Here is an 18,637-nt window from a genome sequence, read left to right as displayed (position 1 = left end):
TATCCATTGTGTTAAAAACAATGCAACTGTACTCTTTTTGTTATTTTTAAATGTACAATTAAATTTTTATTGACTAGAGTCACCCTGATGGGCTATCAAATACTAGGCCTTATTCATTCATTCAAACTATTTTTTCTTACCCATTAATCATCTCCAAATCCTCCCCACCCTCCTACTATCCTTCCCAGCCTCTGATAACTATGCTTCTAATCTCTGTTTCCATGGGTTCAATTGTTTTAATTTTTAGCTCCCACAAATAAATGAGAACAGGTGTTATTTGTCTTTCTGTGCCTGGCATATTTCACTTGACATAATGACTTCCAGCTCTATCCATGTTGTTGCAAATGACTGAATCTCATTCTTTTTTATGGCTGAATAGTACTCCATTGTGTATAAGTATCACATTTTCTTTATCCATTAATCTGTTGATGGACCCTTAGGATGCTTCTAAATCTTGGCTATTGTGAACAGTGCTGCAACAAATATGGGAACTCAGGTATCTCTTTGATATGCTGATTTTCTTTCTTTTGAGTATATACTCAGTGGAATGCTGGATCACATGGTAGCTCTATTTTTAGTTTTTTGAGGAACCTCCAAATAGTTCTCCATAGTGGTTGTACTAATTTACATTCCCACCAAAGGTGTACAAGGGTTCCCTTTTATCCACACCCTTGCCAGCATTTGCTATTGCCTGTCTTTTGAATATAAGCCATTTAATCTGGGATGAGATGATATCTCATTGTAGTTTTGATTTGCACTTCTCTGATGATCAATGATGGTGAGCACTTTTTATATGTCTGTTGCCATCTGTATGCCTTCTTGTGAGAAATGTATATTTAAATCTTTTGCCTATTTGTAATTGGATTACTAGATTTTTTCCTATAGAGTTACTTGAACTCCTTATATGTTCTGGTTATCCCTTGTCAGTTGGTGTATTAGTCTGTTCTTGTACTGCTATAAAGAAACACCTGAGACTGGGTTATTTACAAAGAAAAGAGGTTTAATTGGCTCATGATTCTGCAGGCTGCCCAGGAAGTATGGCTGGGGAGGCCTCAGGAAACTTACAATCATGGCAGAAGGTGAAGGTGAAGCAGACACATCTTCATATGGTCATAGCTGAAGGAAGAGAGAGCGGGGAGGTGCCACACACTTTTAAGCAATCTGATCTTGTGAGAATTCCATCATGAGAACAGCAGCAAAGTGGGATATCTGCCCCCATGATCCAATAACCTCCCACTAGGCCCCACCTCCAACATTGGGGATTACAATTCAACATGAGATTTGGGCGGGGACATAAATCCAAACCACATCAGATGGGTAGTTTGCAAATGTTTTCTCCCACTGTGTGAGTTGTCTCTTCAGTTTGTTGATTGTATCCTTTGCTGTACAGGAGTTTTTTTTTTAACTTGATGTAATCCCATTTGTCCATTTTTGCTTTGGTTGCCTGTACTTGCAGCATGTTGCTCAAGAAATCTTTGTGCAGACTGATGTCCTGGAGAGTTTATCTAACATTTTCTTGTAGTAGTTTCACTGTTTGAGATCTTAGATTTAATTCCTTAATCCATTTTGATTTGATGTTTCTATATGATGAGAGATAGGGGTCTAGTTTCGTTCTTCTGCCTATGGGTATCCAGTTTTCTCAGCACTATTTATTGAAGAGACTGTCTTTTTCCCATTGCACGTACATGGTACCTGATATAGTTTGGATCTGTGTTCCTGCCCAAATCTCATGTCAAATTGTAATCCCCAGTGTTAGAGGTGGGTCCTAGTATAGCAGGAGGTGATTGGAACGTGGTGGCCAAGTTCTCTTGAATGATTTAGCACCATCTCCCTTGGTACTGTATAGTGAGTGAGTTTTCACAAGATCTGGTTGTTTAAAAGCGTGTGGTACCTTCCCTCTCTCTCTCAGTCCTGCTCCTGCCATGTAAGATGCCTGCTCCCACTTTGGCCTCCACTATGAGTAGAAGTTCCCTCAGGCCTCCCCAGTAGCAGAGGCTGCCACGCTTCCTGTACAGCCTGAAGAATTGTAAGCCAATTAAACCTCTTTTCTTTATAAGATACCAGTCTCAGGTATTTCCTTATAGCAGTGCAAGAATGAACTAATACAATACCTTTATTGAAAATGAGTTCACCATAGGTGTGTGGATTTGTTTCTGGGTTCTCTATTCTGCTCCATTGGTCTGTGTGTTTGATTTTATTCCAGTACCATGCTGTTTGGCTATTAGACCTCTGTAGTGCAATTTGAAGTCAGGTAATATGATTTTTCCAGTTTTGTTCTTTTTGCTTAGGATAGCTTTGGGTCTTTTGTTGTTCCATATAAATTTTAGGATAGTTTTTTTCTATTTCTGTGAAGAATAACATTGGTATTTTAATAGGAATTGCATTGAATCTATAAATTGCTTTGGGTAGTATAGACATTTTAACAATATTGATTCTTCCAATCCATGAACATGAAATATCTTTTCATGTTCTTTGGTATTCTCTTCAATTTCTTCCATTGGTGTTTTATAGTTTTCATTATAGAGATCTTTCACTTCTTTGGTTAATTTCTAGGTATTTAATTTTATTTGTGGCTATTGTAAATGGGATTACTTTTTAAATATCTTTTTCAGATTATTCACTGTGGGTATATAGAAATGCTACTGATTTTTTTTATGTGGATTCCGTATCCTGCAACGTTACTGAATTTATCAGTTCTGATAATTTTTTGGTGGAGTCTTTAGGTTTTTCCAAATATAAGATTATATCATCTGCAAACAAGAATAATTTGACTTCTTCCTTTCCAATTTGGATGCCTTTTATATCTTTCTCTTGCCTGATTGCTGTAGATAGGACTTCCATTAGTATGTTGAATAACAGTGGTAAAAGTGGGCATGCTTATCTTTGTTGTGTTCCAGATTTTAGAGGAAAGGCTTTCAGTTATTTCCCCATTCAGTATGATACCACCTGTGGGTCTGTTAAATATGGCTTTTAATCTGTTGAGGCATGTTCCTTCTACACAAACTTTTTGAAGGCTTTTATCATGAAGCGATGTTGAACTTTATCAAATGCTTTTTCAGGATCAGTTGAAATGATCATATGGTTTTCATCCTTCTTTCTGTTGATATGATGTATCACATTGACTGATTTGCATATGTTGCATCCCAGGGATATATCCCACTTGGTCATGATGAATGATCTTTTTAAGTGTTGTTAAATTCAGTTTGCTAGTATTTTGTTGAGGATTTTTGCATTAATGTTCATCAGGGATATTGGCCTGTAGTTTTGATTTTTGGTGTGTCTTTGTCTAGTTTTGGTATCAGAGTAATACTGGCCCTATAGAATGTGTTTGGAAGTATTCTTTCCTCTTCTATTTTTCAGAATAGTTTGAGTAGGATTGGTATTAGCTCTTCTTTAGATGGTTGGCAGAATTCAGCAGTGAAGCCTTTGGGTCCTGAGCTTTTCTTTACTGGGAGACTTTTTATTATGGCTTCAATCTCATTACTTGTTCTTGGTCTGGTCAGGGTTTAGATTTATTCATGGTTCAATCTTGGTAGGCTGTATGTGTCCAGGAATTGGTCAATTTCTTCTAGATTTTCCAATTTATTGGCATATAGTCGCTCATAGTAGCCTCAATGACCCTTGGAATTTCTGTGGTGTCAATTGTAAAGTCTCCCCTTTCATCTCAGATTTTACTTACTTGGATCTTCTCTGTTTTTTTCTTAGTCCAGCTAAAGGTTTTTCTATTTAATTTTTTTTTTTTAAAAACAACTTTTTGTGTCATTGATCTTTTGTAATTTTTTTTTTGAGATGGAGTCTCACTCTGTTGCCCAGGTTGGAGTGCAGTGGTGCGATCTTGGCTCACTGCAAGCTCCGCCTCCTGGGTTCACACCATTCTCCTGCCTCAGCCCCCTGAGTGGCTAGGACTATAGGTGCCTGCCACTACACCTGGCTAATTGTTTTTGTATTTTTAGTAGAGACGAGTTTCACTGTGTTAGCCAGGATGGTCTCGATCTCCTGACCTCGTGATCCACCTGCCTCAGCCTCCCAAAGTGCTGGGATTACAGGTGTGAGCCACCACGCCTGGCCATCTTTTGTAATTTTTAAAATTTCAATTTTACTTATATCTGCTCTGATCTTTATTATTTATTTTTTTCTACTAATTTTGGTTTGGTTTACTCTTGCTTTTCTTGTGCTTTAAGATGCATTGTTAGATTATTTATTTGAAGTTTTTCTTCTTTTTTGCTGTAGGCATTTATAGCTATAAACTTCCCTCTTAGTGCTGCTGCTCTTGCTGTGTCCCATAGCTTTTGGCATGTTGTGTTTCCATTTTCACTTGTTTCAAGAAATTTTTCAATATCTATCTTAATTTCTTCACTGAACCACTGGTCTTTCATGAGCATATTGCTTAATTCCCATGTATTTGTATAGTTTCCAAAATTTCTCTGTTATTGATTTCCAGTTTTATTCCATTGTTGTAGATAAAATGCTTGATATTATTTCAATTTTTGGAATGTTTTAAGACTTGTTTAGTGGCCAGACATATGGTCTGTCCTTGAGAATGATCTGTGTGCTCAGGCAAAGAATGTGTATACTGCATCCATTGGATGAAATGCTCTGTAAATAGCGATTAGATCTATCTGGTCTATAGTGCAGATTAAGTTTGAGGTTTCTTTGTTGATTTTCTCTCTAGAAGATCTGCCCAATGCTGAAGGTGGGATGTTGAAGTCAAGCTATTATTTTAATGGGGCCTATTCCTCTCTTTAGCTCTGATAATATATGTTTTATATATCTGGGTGCTCCACTGTTAGGTGCATATACATTTACAATGGTTTTATCCTTATGCTGAATTGACCCTTTTATCATCATATGATGATCTTCTTTGTCTCTTCTTATAGTTTTTGTCTTGAAATCTATTTTGTCTGATATATGTGTAGTGACTCCTGCTCTTTTTTGATTTCCATTGGCATGGAATATATTTTTTCATCCATTTATTTTCAGTCTATGTGTGTCATTATAGGTGAAGAGTGTTTCTTGTAGGAAACAGATCTTTGAGTCCTCTTTTTTAAATCCATTCAGGCAGTGTATGTCTTTTAGTTGGAGTGTTTAGTCCATTTACATTCAATGTTGTTATTGATAAGTAAGGACTTACTCATGCCACTTTGTTATTGGTTTTGTGGTTTTCTCTTCCTTCCTTCTTTTCTTTCTGTCTTCACTTTAGTGAAGGTGATTTTCCCTGGTGATATGATTTAGTTTCTTGCTTTTAATTTTTTGTATATCCATTGTATTTTGTTTTTGGTTTGAGGTTACCATGAGGCTTGCAAATACTATCTTATAACCTATTATTTTAAGGTGATAACAACTTAACAATGTTTGCATAAACAAACAAGCAAGCAAGCAAAAAGAAAACTAATAAAGACTTGATGGCCTTAAATTAATACTATGGGCTTTTAACTTTTTGTTGCTACTATGTATATCTTATCCCTCAGCTTTTATTTGTCTGGGAAAGTATTTATTTATCTTTCATGTTTGAAGGTTAATTTTGCCAGATATACTATCCTAGAGTAAAATATATTTTTTTGTCCTTCAGTACTTTAAATATGTCATGACACTCTCTTCTGGCCTGTAAGGTTTCCACCATAAAGTCTGCTGCTGGATGTATTGGAGCTCCATTGTATGTTATTTGTTTCTTTTCTCTTGCTGCTTTTAGGATCCTCTCTTTACCCTTGATCTTTGGAAGTCTGATTTTTAAATGCCTTGAGGTAGTCTTTGGGTTAAATCTGCTTAGTGTTCAATAACCTTCTTGTCTTTGGATACTGATATTTTACTCTAGGTTTCAGAAGTTCTCTGTTATTCATTTGAATAAACTTTCTACCCCTACCCTATCTCTTTATCTTCTCTTTAAGGCCAATAATTCCTAGATTTGCCTTTTGAGACTATTTTCTATATCCTGTAGGCATGCTTTATTGTTTTTCATTCTTTTTTTGTCTCCTCTGACTGTGTATTTTCAAATAGTTTGTCTTCAAGCTCACTAATTCCTTCTTCTGCTTGATCAATTCTTCTTTTAAAATACTCTGATGCATTCTTCAGTATGCCAATTGCACTTTTTCAGCTCCAGAATTTCTGATTGATTTTTAAAAATTATTTCAATCTCTTTGTTAAATTTATCTGATAGGATTCTGAATTCCTTTGTTGTATTATCTTGAATTTATTTTAGTGTCCTTAAAACAACTATTTTGAATTCTCTGTCTGAAAGGTTGCATATCTCTGTCTCTCCAGGATTGGTCCCTGGTGCCTTACTTAGTTTGTTTGGTGAGGTCATGTTTTCCTGGATAGTATTGATGCTTATAGATGTTTGTCTGTGTCTGGGTATTGAAAAGTTAGGTATTATTTAGGTCTTTGTAGTTGGATTTATTTGTACCCATCTTCCTTGGAAGGCTTTCCAGATATTTGAAAGGACCTGAGTGTTGTGATCTAAGCTGTAACTGCCTTAGGAAGAACCTCAAGACCAGTAGCACTGTAGTTCTTGCAGATTTGCAGAAGTATTGCCCTTATGGTCTTGGGCAAGATCCTGAAGAATTCCCTGGATTACTAGACAGAGACTCTTGTTCTCTTCACTTACTTTCTACCAAACAAATCAATTTTCTCCCTCTGTTACAAGCCTCCTGGAGCCGGGAGTGGAGTGACACAAACACATCTATAGCCACCACCCTTAGGACTGCACTGGGTTTCTCCCAAAACCTGTTGCAACCACTCCCTGACTACTGCCTATGTTTGCTCAAAGCCCTGAGGCTCTACAATCATCAAGTGGCAAAGCCAGCCAGGCTTATGTCCTTCCCTAGGGCCTGGGCAGTCCAGAGGTGCCAACTGGGAGCCAGGAACTAGGGTCAAAAACCTTAGATGTGTACCTGATGTTCCATTGTACCGCAGCTGAGCTGACTTTTAACCACTCTTCCCTCTTCTTTTCAATGGCAGAGAAGCCTCACCTTGTGGCCGCCACCACCTCAGGCCCACAAGGAGTACTACCAGACTATTGCTTATGTTCCCTTAAGGCTAAGGACTCTTCAGTCAGCTTGTGGTGAATGCTGCCTGATCTGAGACTCACCCTTCAGAGGAATGGGCTCCCGTATGGCCCAGGGCAGGTCTGGAAATGCTGAACCAGAGCCAAGTCTTAGAATTGTGGACCCCAAGAGCCCACTTTTTGCTCTACCCACCTCTGACCAAGGTGCTACCTAAGGTGCAAGACAAAGTCCCTTAACTTTTTTCTCCACTTTTCTCAAGCAGAAAGTGTCTCACCCCACAGCCACCACTGCTGGAAATTTGCTGTGTCTCATCTGAAGCTAGCAAGTCTGAGTCTCATTCAAAGCCCTTGACATAGTACTTGGGTATTGCTGCTGGGTATTCAGGGGCCAAGCGCTCTTCAGTTAGCAGGTGATGAATTTTGCCATGACTGGGTCCTTCCATTCAAGGCAGTGGAGAGCCTCGTGGCCCAGAGTGTGTCTAGAAATGTCTGGGAGCTGGGGCCTGGAAAGGGGATTTCATGACTCTGACTGGTACCCTATCCTGCTGTGGCTCAGCTGGTATCCAAGATGCAAGACAAAGTCCTCCCCACTCTTCCATCTCTCCTCCTCAAGTGGAAGGAAGAAGTCTCCTTTGAAGCCATGAGCTGCGCAGCCTGGCATTAGGGGAGGGTTGATGCCAGCACTCCCTTAGTTGCCCTGGCTGGTGTCTTAGTAGGTCATGTAGATCCCTAGTCCACTGTCTCTGGACCCAGTTCAGCACTAGAGCTCACCTAGGTATTACAGTCCTTATGGCCTAGACTGCCTTTCAAGTTTAGTTGTAGCCCTAGAGCACTTTAGCCTGTGGCGGTGAAGCTTATGGTTCCAACTGCTGGGATTGGTGATTCCAATCCCAATTCCAACTGCTGGGATTGGTGATTCCACCCCTGGCTAGGGCTGATTTAAATGCTCCCTCCATGTGCAGGTGTCAGCTGAGTTTGGTCCAGTTTTGCTTTCTGCTGTAACAAGGGCAGCACTGAGTTCATTGCTGGCTCGCTTTCTCCCCAGGACACAGAAACACTCTCAGCATTAAGCCACTGCTGCTGGGTGATGGGGATGATGTGGTGTTGGTGATTCAAGACTGTTTTTCCTACCTCTTCAATGCCTCTTTCAGTGCTATGAAGTAAAACCAGGTACTGTAAGTGCTCACCTGATTTTCTGGTTCTTATGAAGGTGCTTGGCTGTGTATAGATAATTGTTACATTGGTGTCATTGTGGGGAAGACAATTGGTGGAGACTTCTATTCTGCCATCTTGCTCCACTCCTCTCACCAGAATGCTATTTAATTTAAATTATACAGTATATAGCCTTTTGAGTTTGGCTTCTTTCACTAACAAATCTTATCCTGAATTTTACTCCATTTTAATTCTTCTTGACTTCTGAAATCATACTTGTATTTAGAAACAAATCATTACAGAAGAAATATAAGAATAATTGGTAATTTGCTGGTGTACACTCTCAAGTACAATTTTAAAAATATTTCACTACATTTCTACCTAATTTTTTGATCCACTTTTTTCTTTTCTTTTTCTTTCTTTTTTTTTTTTTTTTTTTTGAGATGGAGTCTGTCTCTGTTGCCTAGGCTGGAGTGCAATGGTGCCATCTCACCTCACTGCAACCTCCACCTCCTGTCCTGGGTTCAAGCGATTCTCCTGCCTCAGCCTCCTGAGTAGCTGGGATTACAGGCACCCACCACCATGTCCAGCTAATTTTTGTATTTTAGTAGAGACAGGGTTTCACCATGTTGGCCAGGTGAGTCTCAAACTCCTGACCTCAGGTCATCTGCCCACCTGGGCTTCCCAAAGTACTGAGATTACAGGTGTGAGCCACTGTGCCTGGCCTTGATCCACTTTTTAAGTTAATTGTATAAATTTTCAAATTCTAATTTTGAAATCATAAAATCAATATGTGCTCATGTTGACAATTTAATTTGAAGAATTTTATGGCCAAAAACTGCTAATAATTATCTGAGCCTTCAGCTAGTTGTAATCTCTTTGCTAGTGGAAGATCTTGTGTTAGCAGGCAGGAAAACAACATTAATATCCTTGTACATCTCCATTAAAACTCTTGGGTAACAAGGTACATTGTCAATAAACAATAATATTTTGTAAGGAATCTTTTTTTTTAAGCTGTAGGTCTCAACAGTAGGCTTAAAATATTCAATCATGTGCAAAGATATATGCTGTCATCCAGCCTTTTTTGTCCATTTATAGAGCATAGGCAGAGTATATTTAGCATGATTCTTAAGGGTCATAGGATTTTCAAACTGGCAAATGAGCATTGGCTTCTACTTAAAATCACCAGCTGCCTTAGCCACTACCAAGAGAGTCAGCCTGACCTTTGAAGTTTTGAAGCCTGGCATTGACTTCTCCTCTTGAGCTATGAAACTTCTAGATGCCATATTCTTCCAAAAGAAGGCTGTTTCAGCTACACTGAAAATCTGTTGTTTAGTATAGCCACCTTCATCAATGATTTTAGCTTGATCTTCTGAATGACTTACTGCAGCTTCTACATCAGAACTTGCTGCTTCCCCTCGCACTTTTATGTTATGGAGATAACTACTTTCCTTAAACCTCATGAACTGATTTCTGCAGCTTCTCCAACTTTTCTTCTGCAGCTTTCCCACCTCTCTCAGCCTGCATAGAATTTAAGAGAGTTTAGGGCCTTGCTTTGGATTAGGTTTTGGCTTAAGGGAATGTTGTGATTGGTTTGATCTTCTGTATAAACCACACAGACTTTCTCCAAATCAGCAGTAAGGGTATTTCAGAAAGGCCTTATTCATGTGTTCACTGGAGTAGCACTTTTAATTTCCTTCAAGAACTTTTTTTTTGCATTCACAACTTAGCTAACTTTTTGGCACCAGAGGCCTGGCTTTTGGCCTGTCTCAGCTTTCAATATGCCTTCCTCACTAAGCTTCATCATTCTAGTTTTTTATTTCAAGCGGGAGACTTGTGACTCTTCCTTTCACTTGAGCACTTAGAGGCCATTGCAGGGTTATTAACTGGGCTAATTTCAATGTTGTCTCAGGGAATAGAGAGGCCTAAGGAGGGAGAAAGAGAGACACACACACAGGGGAAATGGCCCGTGGGTGTGTGGCAGGCCAGGTCTTCATTAGCAACCAGAACAGTCAGTTTCCACTAATCCTTTACTATAATTCTGATGAATGTATAAGTTAAATATTAGGAACTAGGGAAACTGCTGCCTTAGTACAAGGGCTGAAATGTAAAAACAAACCCATCAAGACCCCATCTGGGCTTTCTCAGACCTTAATGACTGATAAAATGGTGAAGGCATTTGTCTTGTTTTTGTTTTTGTTTTTGAGATAGAGTTTCGCTCTTGTTGCTCAGGCTGGAGTGCAATGGCGTGATCTCAGCTCACTGCAAACTATGTCTCCTGGATTCAAGCGATTCTCCTGTCTCAGCTTCCTGAGTAGCTTGGATTACAGGCATGCATCACCATGCCCAGCTAATTTTGTATTTTTAGTAGAGACGGGGTTTCTCCATGTTAGGCTGGTCTCGAACTCCCGACCTCAGGTGACCCGCCCGCCTTGGCATCCCAAAGTGCTGGGATTACAGGCGTGAGCCTCCACTCCTGGCTGATGAAGGTATTCTTACACACACCTTGTACCACGGCCCACTTAAGATTAAGTAAGTTTTCCAGGGCTCTAAAGAAAGTTTCCAGTCACTAGAACATAGTTAAAGATTAGATTGAATGAAACACTCTTGCTGGTAGGTGCACACCCACACATAGACATATAACTTGAATGTATATAAGCACTGAAAAAAAAACTTGTAACTCTGAGTTGATCTGATGAACTTCTCTGAACTTCTCCCTGTGGCTGCTTACAGAAATAAACTCTCTTATTTCCAGGTCATCTGTATCACATTAATTGGACCATAAGACCAAGCAGCCAGACCTCAGTTTTATCTGGGTACAAAATCTGGCGGCTCCACTGAAACAGAGCTGCCCTCAGGAGCTAGAGGCTTGTGACCTGACGGTCTTTAGGAGACTCCCAGCAGCTGCTAGGTACAGTTTGCCCTGAGGACCCTTCTGAGAACTTTCCCCGGGCAAAAGGACCACCCATCCCTTTGTTACTGGGGTAGAACAGGGGCTAGGACACTGAAGGGGTGAGTAAAACTGAATCATAAGCAGGGAGTCTATTGTCTTCCTTATCGGGGCTTGCAAAGCCATTCATTTTGGTACCATTAAGGAGACAATAGGGCTAATTTATACATCTACTTTGCATTTGTTTGAAATATATTTACATCTGGCTGTGAGAATCTGTTTTTGTGTGTCTGTTATGTGTTAAGTTTTGAGCACTCAGGATGGGATACACTGTCTCTGTTCCTGCCCATCGCCCCCTAGGGAGAATTCCGGCAGGTTGGAAACAATATGGTTATCCACCCATGACTAAAAAGAAATTAATCTTTTACTGTAACATAGCTTGGCCAATGTATGTTTTAGAGTCTGAAGAAAGGTGGCCAGTTTGTGGGACCTCGAACTTTCACACCATCTCTCAGTTAGAACTATTCTGCCAAAGGTCGGGAAAATGGGGGGAAATGCCATATGTCCTGGCATTCATGTTACTGTATGATTAGGATGTTAAGAAAGAAGGGAATAAATTAATGGTACAATACACTGCTAAGGTTTGTCCTGACTCCCAAGGGGAGGAAGAAAGGACTCAGAAACCCAACAGTTAATAAATGCTCTTAACCCCTATAGTAGCTACTGCTCCAGTGCTAAGGCAAGGAAAAGAAGAGTTACTGCCCCCAGAATATAAGGAAGCCGCAGAGTTAGTGTCTCCCTCTTGAACTAGGCAAGGTACTAATTTGGGGAGGTCACCGACCCTGGAGCAGGGCAATTTCCACTATGACAATACCCAGTAGGGGTTAATCAGCAAGGAGCTCTGGCTGGATATTATTGGGCCTACAATCCTTTTTCCACATCCAACTTGTTAAATTGGAAAAACATCCTTCATATAGATAGGATCCCCAGAAAATGACTGAATTATTTACTACTATATTTGCTACTCATTGTAGCACATGGGCAGGTGTGTAAGCCTTCCTGAATATTATGCTCACGGCAGATGAGTGGCAGCTAGTTTTAGACAAAGCAAAGGAGGAAGTGCAACACCTTTATGATGAGGACCTAGATGATACTCCGGATTCTGATAGGGCAATCCTCTCTGTGGACCCAAATTGGTACCCTAATGAGGCCAACGCTGCTGGCATGGTTCACTTGGAACACTACAGGAGATACATACTAAAAGGCATGAAATCAGCTGGGCATGGTGGCTCATGCCTGTAACCCCAGCACTTTGGGAGGCCAAGGTGGGTGGATCACCTGAGGTCAGGAGTTTGAGATCAGCCTAACCAACATGGAGAAACCTTGTTTCTACTAAAAACACAAAATTAGCTGGGCATGGTGGTGCATGCCTATAATCCCAGCTATTCAGGAGGCTGAGGCAGGAGAATCACTTGAACCTGGGATGCGGAGGTTGCAGTGAGCCGAGATCGTGCCATTGCACTCCAGCCTGGGCAACAAGAGCAAAACTCCATCTCAAACAAAAAAAAAGGCATGATATCCGGGATGCCTAAACCTAAGAGCTTGAATAATGTACAGCAGCTCCAACAAAAACCTAATGAGGAACCCTCTGAGTTCATGGAACATATTTGTCAGATGTTCAGAAAATATAGAGACCCCTACAAGATCCTGAAAACGTCAATATGGTTAATATGACTTTCACAGGGCAAAGTGCCCCTGATATCAGGAAAAAGTTCCAAAAGATAGAAGGGGCTTTGGGATGAATGCCTCCCAATTGATTGATATTGCATTAAAGGTTTATAACAGCAGAGAAACCAGGGAAGTTAAAAACCTGAGACAGGCAACAATACTTCTAGCCACAGCAGGAGAAAATCCAAAAGGAAAGGGACTCCAAAAATGGAGAGGAAAAATAGAAAAGGATCAATGTGCTTGCTGAAACAGGACATTGGAACAAGGTTGTCCAAAATTAAGCCAGAGTGAACCAAAATCACTGATGGCAGTTAAGCCTGGAAATGAATTTGAGGAAGATTGAAAGTGCCAAAGGCCCCTAGAAGCTCCAACCCTAACTGATATTAAAATCTCCCCACAGGAGCCTGGGGTAAAATTGACAGTACAGAAACAAAAAGTGGATTTCTTAATCAACGTTGGCACTACTTATTCAGTGGTTAACACCCCAATAACTGGACTTTCTAATACTTCTGTTAATGTGGTTGGGATAAGCAGAGAACTAAGATCGGAGTGGTTCCTGTGTCCCCTCTCTTGTAAAGTGGGCAATGAATTAATACTCATAAATTCCTTTGTGTGCCAGAGTTCCCAGTCCCTTTACTTGGCAGAGACCTGCTATGTAAGCTGCAAGCTCAGATTGTCTGTAATCCCAAGAAACACCAGATGTGTCTCCCAAGTGCCTCTGGAACATGGGTTTCAGCTGCAGGTGCTCCTAACAGACTCAGAAGCTTCCAACTCTAGAACAGGGACTATTCCACAGGAAATCCTTGACAAGGTAAGCTCAGAGATTTGGGCTTCACATCGGCCCAGGAAGGCCATCAGTGTGGACCCAGTGAAAATTAAACTTAAGGAAGGAGCCTAGCCAGTCCAGAAGAAACAATACACTTTAAAAAGAGAAGCATTAGAAGGCATTCAACCAGTCTTGGTCCAGTTCTTGTAGTGTGGCCTAATAGTACCCCATCAGTCTCCTAACAACACTCCAATTTTGCTGGTGAAAAAGCCTCACTCACACAAATTTTAATTTGTACAAGATTTAAGGGCAATTAATGACATTGTAGAAGATGTACAGCCCACTGTAGCTAACCCATGTATTGTGTTTATTTCTCTTCCTGGAAATCATGAATGGTTTACAGTATTGGATTTAAAGGATGCTTTCTTTTGCATAAAAAGCAATAGAAAGTCAATTGACATAGAAAGTCAATTGCAGTATGTCTTTGAATGGACAGATCCTGAAGCCACAACTCAGTTTCAGTGTTATTGGATTGTGTTCCCACTTGGGTTTAAAAACTCTCCAACTAAATTCAGAGAAGGCTTGGCTCAAGACTGAAGAAGTTCACAATTGGAAAATGAGGTGTTGTTACAATACATGGATGATTTACTGATATCTAGCCCCTGTGAATGGGGATGTCAAAATAATACCATTAAAACTCCAAATCACCTAGCAACCCGTGGGTACAAGGTTTCAAGTAAAAAGGCTCAAGTATGCAGAAAAACTTTGGGGTACTTAGGGTTTCTCTTGCAGAAGGGAACCAGAGCCTTGATGGTGGAAACATGAAACGCAATTGCTTCCATCACCACACCCTCTACTAGAAGACAGCTGAGAGGAATTCTGGGTATGGCAGGGTTTTGTTGCATTTGGATTCCTAACTATGGACTGCCAGCAAAGCCACTATATGAGCTGTTGAATGGGGCTGACAATGATCCCTTCAACTGGGAAGTGAAACACCAGCACGCATTCAAACAACTGAATGTAAGTTAATTTCTGCACCAGTCTTGGGGCTTCCAAATCCTCACAAGCTCTTTCAACTGTATAATCATGAGAGACTGGGTCTGGCACTCAGGGTCCTCTCCCAAAAGTTAGGAGAAATATTACAGCCAGTAGCTTACTTTTCTAAGCAGCTGGTGACTGTGGCCAAAGGCTCCGCACCCCCTTGTTTAAGGGCAGTCTCTGCCACCTGCCTGCTGTTAAAGGAAGCTGAGAAGCTAACTTTGGGACAGCCTGTCATAGTCTGTGTGTCTTGCTAAGTGCTGGTGCTACTGGAACAAAAGGGATACTATTGGCTGACAGTGGCAGGTTAGGCAAATGCCAGGCCATTTTTAAATGACCCCACGTGAAATTACAAACCACCAGAGCCCTGAACCCAGCTACTTTACTTCCTCCTACCAAAGAACCAAAATAACCTATGCATAATTATTTAGAAGTTATTGTTCAAGTATTTTCCAGCCATCCTGATTTAAAGAATATAGCCACGCTGCATGTAGATTGAACATTGTTCATAGATGGGAGCAGCCTGGTAATCAATGGAAGGAAGAATGCTGTATATGCTATGGTGACCTCTTAAGAGGTAGTAGAGGCAAGGACTTTACATAGGAACCTCTGCACAGAAGGCAGAGCAAATCACCCTTATAAGAGCCCTGCAGTTGTCCCAAGGTAAAAACACCAACATCTATGCTGACTCTAACTCTAAATATGCATTCATGATAGTCCATGCTCATGGGGACATTTGGAAGGAGAGGGGACTACTGAAGGCTGTCAATACTGAAATTGAATATGCCACACAAGTACTGGAATTACTAGAAGCAATAAAGTCTCCACAGGTGGTTGCCGTAATGCATTGTCTTGGCCATCAACACAGCAATTCCAAAATAGCAAAGGGAATGCCTTTGCAGACCACACTGCCTGGCACTTAGCCAGCATTGAATTCCAGACACCTCTAATTCCTCAAATAGATTTAACAGCCTTTAGGCCCCAATATAGTCCTCGAATGAGAAAAGTGCAGAAAGCAAAGGAGTTGCTTTAAATAAGGAAGGCTGGAAAGTAAATAACAAGGGCCTAATTTGGATACCGGCTCATCTTGTCCACCCAATGTTAAAGTATATCCATGATAGCACACACTATGGGCGAGAGTGTTCATTAGCCTTCATTCAGTGGTATTAGAGAGGGAAAGGGCTAAAAGCTAATTTGGAAAATACAGTCCAGCGCTGTTATCTGTGTGCTAGAAATGAACCTAACAATCACAGTTGAAGACAACCCAGACATCAAAACAGAGGAAAATACCCACTGGAAAACTGGAAAATAGATTTTCCTCAAATGCCACCCTCCCGTGGAGGATACAAATACCTCTTAGTTCTAGTAGACACCTTCTCTGGCTGGATAGAGGCTCACAGAATGAGCAACTGAAGTAATTAAAGTTTTCTTAAAGGAAATCATACCTCAGTACGGGCTTCTGGACATAATTCAAAGCGATAATGGGCCCTTATTCACATCTGACATAACTCAATAAGTAAATAAGGCACTTGGAATAAAATGGAAACTACATTCAGTGTGGAGACCTCAATCTTCCGGACAGACAGAAAGAATGAATCTAACACTGAAAACAATCATTGCCAAACTGTGCTGGGAAATCCAGTTAAAGTGAATTCAGGTACTCGGCATTGCACTGCTCTGGGTAAGGGTAACTCCCAAAGCGGGATTAAGTTAAGTCTCTACAAAATTATATTTGGGTTACTGAGGCACCCCTTAACAGGGAGTTAACTATTAAAAACTGTGTTACTCACTTGGGACAAACTCTTAACCTTTTGCATAAATTTGCTTTCAACAGGAGCATTGTGAACTCTGCAGAACTGTGCCACACATTCCAGCCCAGTGATCAAGTGCTATTAAAAGAATGGAAAGAAACAGACCCTGCTCCCCAGCTGCAGGAGAAATACAAAGGGCCCTACGATGTGCTGCTAAGCACCAATTCGGCACTGAAACTGGTGGACATCAAGCCATGTATCTACTACACATGAGTGAAAAAGTTCCTGCAAGAAGAAACATCCCTGACAGAGGACACCAAGGCCACCTAATGGGAGATGGAACCCCTGGAAGGCCTAAGATTTCTGTTCAGCAAATGACAAGATTTTCCCTTGTAATATTTTTCCTTTCTGCTCCTTTTGTTGTTAATGCCTCTACCTCTAACATTTTCCTACAACGGGCACACAGTTATTCAGATGGATTACAACAAGGAGACCCTTGCTGGGTCTGTGGTTTGTTACCCGTTGCTAAAACCATGGAGCTACCTTGGTGGGTCTCCCCGCTACAAGGGAAAGACTGAGTATTTTTACAAAGCTTTATAGGGGATCTTAAACAATGGACAGGGGCACAGATGACTGAGGTAACTAGAAAAAACATTTCAGAATGGCCTATAAATAAAACTTTAAATGAGCCGGGGCATGATAAACCATTCTCAGTAAATGAGACAAGGGATAAAGTAATAGCCTTTGCCACCCCCTTGTTGGATACCAAGGTCTTTGTCCAGACTTTCAGACCTCAGAACACTCGATATAGAAATGGGTTTCCCCAGATATGGGATGGGTTCATTTGGCTGACAGCCACTAAGGGACACTTAAGCCAGATAGCTCCCTTATGCTGGGAGCAAAGAAATCACTCCCTTGATAACTGGCCAAACACAACTCGTGTTATGGGATGGATTCCACCTGGACAGTGCTGACATACTATACTGTTACAACAAAGGGACCTATTTGCCACAGACTGGTCTCAGCGACCTGGCTTGAATTGGTATGCTCCCAACGGAACCCAGTGGCTCTGCGGCCCAAACTTATGGCCTTGGCTTCCCTCAGGTTAGTTAGGACGCTGCACTCTAGGTATTCCCTGGGCACAAGGACGCTGGGTAAAAACCATGGAAGTCTATCCTTATCTTCCACATATGGTTAACCAAGGGACTAGGGCCATTGTTCACAGGAATGGTCACCTACCCACAATCTTTATGCCCTCAGTAGGTTTAGGAACTGTAATACAGCACATAGAGGCTCTAGCCAATTTTACCCAACAGGCCCTAAATGACAGCCTCCAAAGTATTTCTCTCATGAATGCTGAAGTGTATTATATGCACAAGGCCATCTTACAAAACCGAATGGCCCTAGATATTTTAACTGTGGCTGAAGGAGGAATCTGTGCCCTCGTCAAAACTGAATGTTGTGTGTATATTCCCAATAACTCTGGAAACATTTCCTTGGCCTTAGAGGATATGTGTTGGCAAATCCAAGCCATCTCCAGCTCTGCCCTGTCACTCCATGACTGGATAGCATCTCAGTTTAGTGGGAGACCTTCCTGGTGGCAGAAAATCTTCATTGTCCTTGCCATCCTCTGGGGCATAGGCATAGCACTGTGTTGTGGACTGTATTTTTGTCGCATGTTTTTCCAACACATTCCCCAAACTCATTTGATTATATTTCAACAGGAACTGCCCTTGAGCCCCCCAAGTCAGGAGCATTACCAGCGCCAAAGAGACATCTTCCACTCTAATGCCCCCTGACAACGACCCTATTCAGCAGGAAGTAGCCAGAGAGACTACGTCGCCCATTTCTCTTTAGTCTATGTTATAGTTTACACTTTTGTACTAATCTTTAATGAATTAAAGCTTAAAAAAAGTAACTGACACGATCGGAATCATGCACAAATTGTGGGCACAAATTGCAGGCCAGGTCTCCGTTAGCAACCAAAACAGTCAGTTTCCACTAACCCTTTACTATAATTCTGATGAATGTGTAAATTAAACATTAGTAGTTGGAGAAACTTATGCCTTAATACAAGGGCTGAAATGTGAAGACAAACCCATTAAGACCCCACCTGGGTTTTCTCAGAACTTAAACCCTGATAAAATAATGAAGGCATTTTTACACACACCTTGTACAAGGCCCACTTAAGATTAAGTAATCTTTTCAAGTCTCTAAAGAAACTTTCCAGACCCCAGACCCTACTTAAAGATTAGATTGAGTGAAACACGCCTAATGGCAGGTGCACATCCACATGTAGGCATATAGCTTGA

The 18,637-nt window shown here is 41.0% G+C and overlaps 1 long non-coding RNA gene across 1 annotated transcript in view; it reads left to right on the top strand.

Annotated features, from left to right (window-relative positions):
* The window catches only part of LOC129058630 (uncharacterized), a 48,795-nt gene extending 30,625 nt beyond the window's left edge, over window positions 1-18,170 (top strand). Inside the window, exon 3 of the long non-coding RNA XR_008523887.2 lies at window positions 18,050-18,170. This is a non-coding gene — a long non-coding RNA (uncharacterized LOC129058630). The remainder of the gene's footprint in view (window positions 1-18,049) is intronic.
* The last annotated feature ends 467 nt before the right edge of the window (window positions 18,171-18,637 follow it).

The sequence above is a fragment of the Pongo abelii genome, chromosome 2, assembly GCF_028885655.2.
Source record: "Pongo abelii isolate AG06213 chromosome 2, NHGRI_mPonAbe1-v2.0_pri, whole genome shotgun sequence".
In the NCBI taxonomy this organism is placed as follows: Eukaryota; Metazoa; Chordata; class Mammalia; order Primates; family Hominidae; genus Pongo; species Pongo abelii.
The sequence above is the reverse complement of the archived record's forward strand: the minus strand, read 5'-3'. Positions and strand labels throughout refer to the sequence as shown.